Raw genomic sequence first — 9,341 nt, 5'->3', positions numbered from 1 at the left:
GTGGGACATCTTCCATCCAAAGGAGAAGTTCCTAGTCCTCTTCGTTGTTGCAGAACTCCAAGCTTCTTCCATCCGGATGCAGCTTCCTTGCACCTTCATCCAGGGTTTCCTGGGCTCCTGCCCCCCCCCCCGGACACTATCGCGACTCTTGGACTTGGTCCCCTTGCCTTGCAGGTCCCCAGGTTCAGGAATCCGTCTTCAGTGCTTTGCTGGTGTTTGTGGTTCTTGCAGAATTGCCCTATCAAGACTATTGTGCTCTTTTGGGGTAGTAGGTGTACTTTACTCCTACCTTTCAGGGTCTTGGGGTGGGGTATCTTGGACACCCTGTCTGTTTTCTTACAGTCCCAGCGACCCTCTACAAGCTACCATAGGTCTGGGGTCCATTTGTGATTCGCATTCCACTTTTGGAGTATATGGTTTGTGTTGCCCCTAGACCTATGTTCACCTATTGCATCCTATTGTAATTCTACACTGTTTGCATTACTTTTCTGACTCTTACTTACCTGTTTTGGGTTTGTGTACATATAACTTTTGTATATTACTTACCTTCTTACTGAGGATACTCAGTGTAGGAGGCTGGACTGGCTTGTAGTGAGTACCAAGGGGTACTTGCACCTTGCACCAGGCCCAGTTATCCCTTATTAGTGTATAGGGTGTCTAGCAGCTTAGGCTGATAGATAATGGTAGCTTAGCAGAGCAGCTTAGGCTGAACTAGGAGACGTGTGAAGCTACTACAGTACCACCTAGTGTCATATGCACAATATCATAAGAAAACACAATACACAGTTATACTAAAAATAAAGGTACTTTATTTTTATGACAATATGCCAAAGTATCTTAGAGTGTACCCTCAGTGAGAGGATAGGAAATATACACAAGATATATATACACAATAGCAAAAATATGCAGTATAGTCTTAGAAAACAGTGCAAACAATGTATAGTTACAATAGGATGCAATGGGGAAACATAGGGATAGGGGCAACACAAACCATATACTCCAAAAGTGGAATGCGAACCACGAATGGACCCCAAACCTATGTGACCTTGTAGAGGGTCGCTGGGACTATTAGAAAATAGTGAGAGTTAGAAAAATAACCCTCCCCAAGACCCTGAAAAGTGAGTGCAAAGTGCACCAAAGTTCCCCTAAGGACAAAATAGTCGTGTTAGAGGAAAAATGCAAGGAAAACACAAATCAGCAATGCAACAACGATGGATTCCTGACTGAGGGTACCTGTGGAACAAGGGGACCAAGTCCAAAAGTCACAAGCAGCTCGGAGATGGGCAGATGCCCAAGAAATGCCAGCGGTTGGTGCAAAGAAGCTCTTACTAGGCTGAAGAACTGTGAATACTGCAGGAACGACAAGGGCTAGAGACTTCCCCTTTGGAGGATGGATCCCCCACGCCTTGGAGAGTCGTGCAGAAGTGTTTTCCCGCCGGATGGACGCCAACAAGCCTTGCTACACGCAAATCGTGCGTTTGGCGTTTTTGGACGCTGCTGGGGCCCAGGAGGGACCAGGAGGTCGCAAATTGGACCTGCAGAGAGAGGGGACGTCGAGCAAGACAAAGAGCCCTCACTGAAGCAGGTAGCACCCGGAGAAGTGCCAGAAACAGGCACTACGAGGATGCGTGAAACGGTGCTCGCCGAAGTTGCACAAAGGAGTCCCACGTCGCCGGAGACCAACTTAGAAAGTCGTGCAATGCAGGTTAGAGTGCCGTGGACCCAGGCTTGGCTGTGCACACAGGATTTCCGCCGGAAGTGCACAGGGGCCGGAGAAGCTTGCAAAGTCGCGGTTCCCAGCAATGCAGCCCAGCGAGGTGAGGCAAGGACTTACCTCCACCAAACTTGGGCTGAAGAGTCACTGGACTGTGGGGGTCACTTGGACGGTGTCGCTGGATTCGAGGGACCTCGCTCGTCGTGCTGAGAGGAGACCCAAGGGACCGGAGATGCAGCTTTTTGGTGCCTGCGGTTGCAGGGGGAAGATTCCGTCGACCCACGGGAGATTTCTTCGGAGCTTCTGGTGCAGAGAGGAGGCAGACTACCCCCACAGCATGCACAAGCAGGAAAACAGTCGAGAAGGCGGCAGGATCAGCGTTACAGAGTTGCAGTAGTCGTCTTTGCTACTATGTTGCAGGTTTGCAGGCTTCCAGCGCGGTCAGCGGTCGATTCCTTATCAGAAGGTGAAGAGGGAGATGCAGAGGAACTCGGCTGAGCTCATGCATTCGTTATCTAAAGTTTCCCCAGAGACAGAGACCCTAAATAGCCATAAAAGAGGGTTTGGCTACCTAGGAGAGAGGAAAGGCTACTAACACCTGAAGGAGCCTATCAGCAGGAGTCTCTGACGTCACCTGGTGGCACTGGCCACTCAGAGCAGTCCAGTGTGCCAGCAGCACCTCTGTTTCCAAGATGGCAGAGGTCTGGAGCACACTGGAGGAGCTCTGGACACCTCCCAGGGGAGGTGCAGGTCAGGGGAGTGGTCACTCCCCTTTCCTTTGTCCAGTTTCGCGCCAGAGCAGGGGCTAAGGGGTCCCTGAACCGGTGTAGACTGGCTTATGCAGAATTGGGCACATCTGTGCCCAACAAAGCATTTCCAGAGGCTGGGGGAGGCTACTCCTCCCCTGCCTTCACACCATTTTCCAAAGGGAGAGGGTGTCACACCCTCTCTCAGAGGAAGTTCTTTGTTCTGCCATCCTGGGCCAGGCCTGGCTGGACCCCAGGAGGGCAGCTGCCTGTCTGAGGGGTTGGCAGCAGCAGCAGCTGCAGTGAAACCCCAGGAAGGGCAGTCTGGCAGTACCAGGGTCTGTGCTACAGACCACTGGGATCATGGAATTGTACCAACAATGCCAGGATGGCATAGAGGGGGCAATTCCATGATCATAGACATGTTACATGGCCATATTCGGAGTTACCATGGTGAAGCTACATATAGGTAGTGACCTATATGTAGTGCACGCGTGTAATGGTGTCCCCGCACTCACAAAGTTCAGTGAATTGGCTCTGAACAATGTGGGGGCACCTTGGCTAGTGCCAGGGTGCCCTCACACTAAGTAACTTTGCATCTAACCTTTACCAGGTAAAGGTTAGACATATAGGTGACTTATAAGTTACTTAAGTGCAGTGTAAAATGGCTGTGAAATAACGTGGACGTTATTTCACTCAGGCTGCAGTGGCAGGCCTGTGTAAGAATTGTCAGAGCTCCCTATGGGTGGCAAAAGGAATGCTGCAGCCCATAGGGATCTCCTGGAACCCCAATACCCTGGGTACCTCAGTACCATATACTAGGGAATTATAAGGGTGTTCCAGTAAGCCAATGTAAATTGGTAAAAATGGTCACTAGCCTGTTAGTGACAATTTGAAAGTAATGAGAGAGCATAACCACTGAGGTTCTGGTTAGCAGAGCCTCAGTGAGACAGTTAGGCACCACACAGGAAACATATACATGCACACCTATGAGCACTGGGGCCCTGTGTGACAGGGTCCCAGTGACACATACATATAGGCCACAAACCTATGAGCACTGGGGTCCTGACCAGCAGGATCCCAGTGACACATAACAACCATACTGAAAACATGGTGTTTTCACTATGAGCACTGAGGCCTGGCTATCAGGATCCCAGTGAGACAGTGAAAACAGTGACAAACACCCTGACATACACTCACAAACAGGCCAAAAGTGGGGGTAACAAGGCTAGAAAGAGGCTACCTTCTCACACAACCCCCCCCCAAACGAAGGACAATAAGGCTAACCTTGGCCAGTTGAGACTTTATTGTCTAAGTGGTGATAAGTAGAGAGTAGCTCTGCAATAGACTGGTTACTCCCTTTATCATCCACTATATGGTTACTTCCCTGTGGGGATGTAAACCACCCTGTTTGAAGTTTTTTAGCTAAGCAACAATGTGAAGATGTATTTTCAGAGTTTCTATCAGTAAGTTTTAGTTTAGAGCAGTGGGAATTGTCCACTGAACCTATTTGTAGTGATGGAAATGCCAGACAGGGATGCTGTCTCAGTAAAGCCATAGCTGGGCAAAAACTTTGTCCATTTGGCTGGAAGAGAGAACAGGGATGCTGTTTCTCTTGAGTTGGAGCAGGGCAGGGATGCTGTCCTATGAGCTCCACACTAGGGCAGGGATGCTGTCCTAAGTGTTGTGAGGCAGTACAGGGTTTCTGCACTAAAGTTTCTCTGGGAGGGTTGGAGGGATGCTCCATGTTAACTAAAATGGTGCTCTTTTTGTCACCAATGTTAGTTATCCCACAGAGAGGTACTTCTACCTCAGGGAGTCCAGCTATGCCAGCTGATGATTCCCTTGGAACAGGTGCCACCCCAGGAGAGGTTTCTCCCACCACAGGAATGGTATCCTGAATGGTAGGGTGGTTAGGGGATACTGTGATACCCTTTTTACCTGTTGATGGAGAGGGATCCTGAGTTTTCAGGCCTTCTCTCCTTTGCTTTTTCATTTCAGTAGAAATGAGAGGGAACAATTCCTCAGGGATGCCCAGCATGGCTGCATGGGCATAAAACTCTACATCAGCCCAACCTGAGGCCTCTAGGTCATTACCTAAGAGACAGTCTACAGGTAAGCTAGGTGATACCACCACCTGCTTAGGGCCAGTTTTCAGAACTTTTTGGAAAGACAGAAAAAACTTTTTAAACTTTTAAGAACTTTTTGAAAGTTTTAGAAGTACTTTTCAGCACTTAGAAAAGAGTGAAAAGAGGAAATGCAAAACTTTTTGGCTATGTGTATATACACTGACCTTGTTTTGTATATTTTTCTCTTATGAAAAGTACAATGACAAGAGTGGTAAGCAGTCTCAAGCACTTATCCCACCGCTGCCACCAATGTAGGAGGCTGGACTGGCTTGTAGTGAGTACCAAGGGGTACTTGCACCTTGCACCAGGCCCAGTTATCCCTTATTAGTGTATAGGGTGTCTAGCAGCTTAGGCTGATAGATAATGGTAGCTTAGCAGAGCAGCTTAGGCTGAACTAGGAGACGTGTGAAGCTACTACAGTACCACCTAGTGTCATATGCACAATATCATAAGAAAACACAATACACAGTTATACTAAAAATAAAGGTACTTTATTTTTATGACAATATGCCAAAGTATCTTAGAGTGTACCCTCAGTGAGAGGATAGGAAATATACACAAGATATATATACACAATAGCAAAAATATGCAGTATAGTCTTAGAAAACAGTGCAAACAATGTATAGTTACAATAGGATGCAATGGGGAAACATAGGGATAGGGGCAACACAAACCATATACTCCAAAAGTGGAATGCGAACCACGAATGGACCCCAAACCTATGTGACCTTGTAGAGGGTCGCTGGGACTATTAGAAAATAGTGAGAGTTAGAAAAATAACCCTCCCCAAGACCCTGAAAAGTGAGTGCAAAGTGCACCAAAGTTCCCCTAAGGACAAAATAGTCGTGTTAGAGGAAAAATGCAAGGAAAACACAAATCAGCAATGCAACAACGATGGATTCCTGACTGAGGGTACCTGTGGAACAAGGGGACCAAGTCCAAAAGTCACAAGCAGCTCGGAGATGGGCAGATGCCCAAGAAATGCCAGCGGTTGGTGCAAAGAAGCTCTTACTAGGCTGAAGAACTGTGAATACTGCAGGAACGACAAGGGCTAGAGACTTCCCCTTTGGAGGATGGATCCCCCACGCCTTGGAGAGTCGTGCAGAAGTGTTTTCCCGCCGGATGGACGCCAACAAGCCTTGCTACACGCAAATCGTGCGTTTGGCGTTTTTGGACGCTGCTGGGGCCCAGGAGGGACCAGGAGGTCGCAAATTGGACCTGCAGAGAGAGGGGACGTCGAGCAAGACAAAGAGCCCTCACTGAAGCAGGTAGCACCCGGAGAAGTGCCAGAAACAGGCACTACGAGGATGCGTGAAACGGTGCTCGCCGAAGTTGCACAAAGGAGTCCCACGTCGCCGGAGACCAACTTAGAAAGTCGTGCAATGCAGGTTAGAGTGCCGTGGACCCAGGCTTGGCTGTGCACACAGGATTTCCGCCGGAAGTGCACAGGGGCCGGAGAAGCTTGCAAAGTCGCGGTTCCCAGCAATGCAGCCCAGCGAGGTGAGGCAAGGACTTACCTCCACCAAACTTGGGCTGAAGAGTCACTGGACTGTGGGGGTCACTTGGACGGTGTCGCTGGATTCGAGGGACCTCGCTCGTCGTGCTGAGAGGAGACCCAAGGGACCGGAGATGCAGCTTTTTGGTGCCTGCGGTTGCAGGGGGAAGATTCCGTCGACCCACGGGAGATTTCTTCGGAGCTTCTGGTGCAGAGAGGAGGCAGACTACCCCCACAGCATGCACAAGCAGGAAAACAGTCGAGAAGGCGGCAGGATCAGCGTTACAGAGTTGCAGTAGTCGTCTTTGCTACTATGTTGCAGGTTTGCAGGCTTCCAGCGCGGTCAGCGGTCGATTCCTTATCAGAAGGTGAAGAGGGAGATGCAGAGGAACTCGGCTGAGCTCATGCATTCGTTATCTAAAGTTTCCCCAGAGACAGAGACCCTAAATAGCCATAAAAGAGGGTTTGGCTACCTAGGAGAGAGGAAAGGCTACTAACACCTGAAGGAGCCTATCAGCAGGAGTCTCTGACGTCACCTGGTGGCACTGGCCACTCAGAGCAGTCCAGTGTGCCAGCAGCACCTCTGTTTCCAAGATGGCAGAGGTCTGGAGCACACTGGAGGAGCTCTGGACACCTCCCAGGGGAGGTGCAGGTCAGGGGAGTGGTCACTCCCCTTTCCTTTGTCCAGTTTCGCGCCAGAGCAGGGGCTAAGGGGTCCCTGAACCGGTGTAGACTGGCTTATGCAGAATTGGGCACATCTGTGCCCAACAAAGCATTTCCAGAGGCTGGGGGAGGCTACTCCTCCCCTGCCTTCACACCATTTTCCAAAGGGAGAGGGTGTCACACCCTCTCTCAGAGGAAGTTCTTTGTTCTGCCATCCTGGGCCAGGCCTGGCTGGACCCCAGGAGGGCAGCTGCCTGTCTGAGGGGTTGGCAGCAGCAGCAGCTGCAGTGAAACCCCAGGAAGGGCAGTCTGGCAGTACCAGGGTCTGTGCTACAGACCACTGGGATCATGGAATTGTACCAACAATGCCAGGATGGCATAGAGGGGGCAATTCCATGATCATAGACATGTTACATGGCCATATTCGGAGTTACCATGGTGAAGCTACATATAGGTAGTGACCTATATGTAGTGCACGCGTGTAATGGTGTCCCCGCACTCACAAAGTTCAGTGAATTGGCTCTGAACAATGTGGGGGCACCTTGGCTAGTGCCAGGGTGCCCTCACACTAAGTAACTTTGCATCTAACCTTTACCAGGTAAAGGTTAGACATATAGGTGACTTATAAGTTACTTAAGTGCAGTGTAAAATGGCTGTGAAATAACGTGGACGTTATTTCACTCAGGCTGCAGTGGCAGGCCTGTGTAAGAATTGTCAGAGCTCCCTATGGGTGGCAAAAGGAATGCTGCAGCCCATAGGGATCTCCTGGAACCCCAATACCCTGGGTACCTCAGTACCATATACTAGGGAATTATAAGGGTGTTCCAGTAAGCCAATGTAAATTGGTAAAAATGGTCACTAGCCTGTTAGTGACAATTTGAAAGTAATGAGAGAGCATAACCACTGAGGTTCTGGTTAGCAGAGCCTCAGTGAGACAGTTAGGCACCACACAGGAAACATATACATGCACACCTATGAGCACTGGGGCCCTGTGTGACAGGGTCCCAGTGACACATACATATAGGCCACAAACCTATGAGCACTGGGGTCCTGACCAGCAGGATCCCAGTGACACATAACAACCATACTGAAAACATGGTGTTTTCACTATGAGCACTGAGGCCTGGCTATCAGGATCCCAGTGAGACAGTGAAAACAGTGACAAACACCCTGACATACACTCACAAACAGGCCAAAAGTGGGGGTAACAAGGCTAGAAAGAGGCTACCTTCTCACACTCAGTGAGATACTTATGGCATACTGTCATAAAAATAAAGTACTTTTATTTTTAGTAACTCTGTGTATTGTGTTTTCTTATGATATTGTGCATATGATATAAGTGGTATAGTAGGAGCTTTGCATGTCTCCTACTTCAGCCTAAGCTGCTTTGCCATAGCTACCTTCTATCAGCCTAAGCTGCTAGAAACACCTCTATTCTACTAATAAGGAATTACTGGACCTGGCACAGGGTGTAAGTACCACAGGGTACCCACTATAAGCCAGGCCAGCCTCCTTCACTATAATACAGTCATCTATTGCTCAATATATATATATATATATATATATATATATATATATATATATATATATATATATATATATGGAAGGATTTCAAAGGTACGGTGTCTGATTTATACTCTATACTAATTGATAGATCCTTTTCAGATGATACCTCTGAACATTTTATAACATGGTGATCCACACAACTTAATATCACCTTTTCAGTTAAGATTGGGTTAAAGTTTTGGAAGATTAGAATCAGGGACTTTGTGATGTAAGATTAAAATGTAATTATTTTAAAATATTCCATCAATGGCATTGGTCACCTTATAAGCTAAACTTAGTCCAAACTCTGACAGTTGGAGATATCAATAACCTAATTGCAATATTGTACATGTTCTATGGGAATGTCCTGAGATTCAACAATTTTGGACACAAATAGCAAATTATTTAGGAACAATATTACCTAATATCTCGTCTCAATCAACCCGATTGTTTTTATTACATGATACTTTTGGAATGGGTAGGTTTCTCCACAAATGTTCAGATGGTTATCTATGGCAATTAGTCCGGCAAAAGTTAATATATTACGTTTTTGGAAATCTAATGTTTAACCAGTGATCCAATCTTGGTTGAAGGATATGTTTGAAATTGTGCAGTTGGAAAGAATGTTATATAAACGAAATGATAACTTTAAAAAAATTGATAATATCTGGGGCTCTTTCCTAGAAAAGTTGTTTCTTTTTCCTTCTTATGATGATTCATTGAGAAATATTTCATTTTTAGATTTTAATCAACCAACTGATATATATATTTCTTGTAATCTAATCAATTTCCTTTTCTTTTTTAATTTGTTTTGGGAAAGTACATTTGAACAGAAAACCGTTTAAATGTTTCTTAGTAATTTGTTGTGTATTTTCTTTCTCTTATTATTAAATACGGAATGATTATGAAAATTCTTTATTGATGCACTTTGTTTTTTAACTATTTGATGTACATTTATATAGTTAATGAACAATTTATGTTTATATCTGCTCATTAAAATGAATAAAGAATTGAAACACAAAAAAATAGAATTGTATTTCTTTGCTTGT

This window comes from Pleurodeles waltl, chromosome 1_1 (assembly GCF_031143425.1).
Source record: "Pleurodeles waltl isolate 20211129_DDA chromosome 1_1, aPleWal1.hap1.20221129, whole genome shotgun sequence".
In the NCBI taxonomy this organism is placed as follows: domain Eukaryota; kingdom Metazoa; phylum Chordata; class Amphibia; order Caudata; family Salamandridae; genus Pleurodeles; species Pleurodeles waltl.
The sequence above is the reverse complement of the archived record's forward strand: the minus strand, read 5'-3'. Positions refer to the sequence as shown.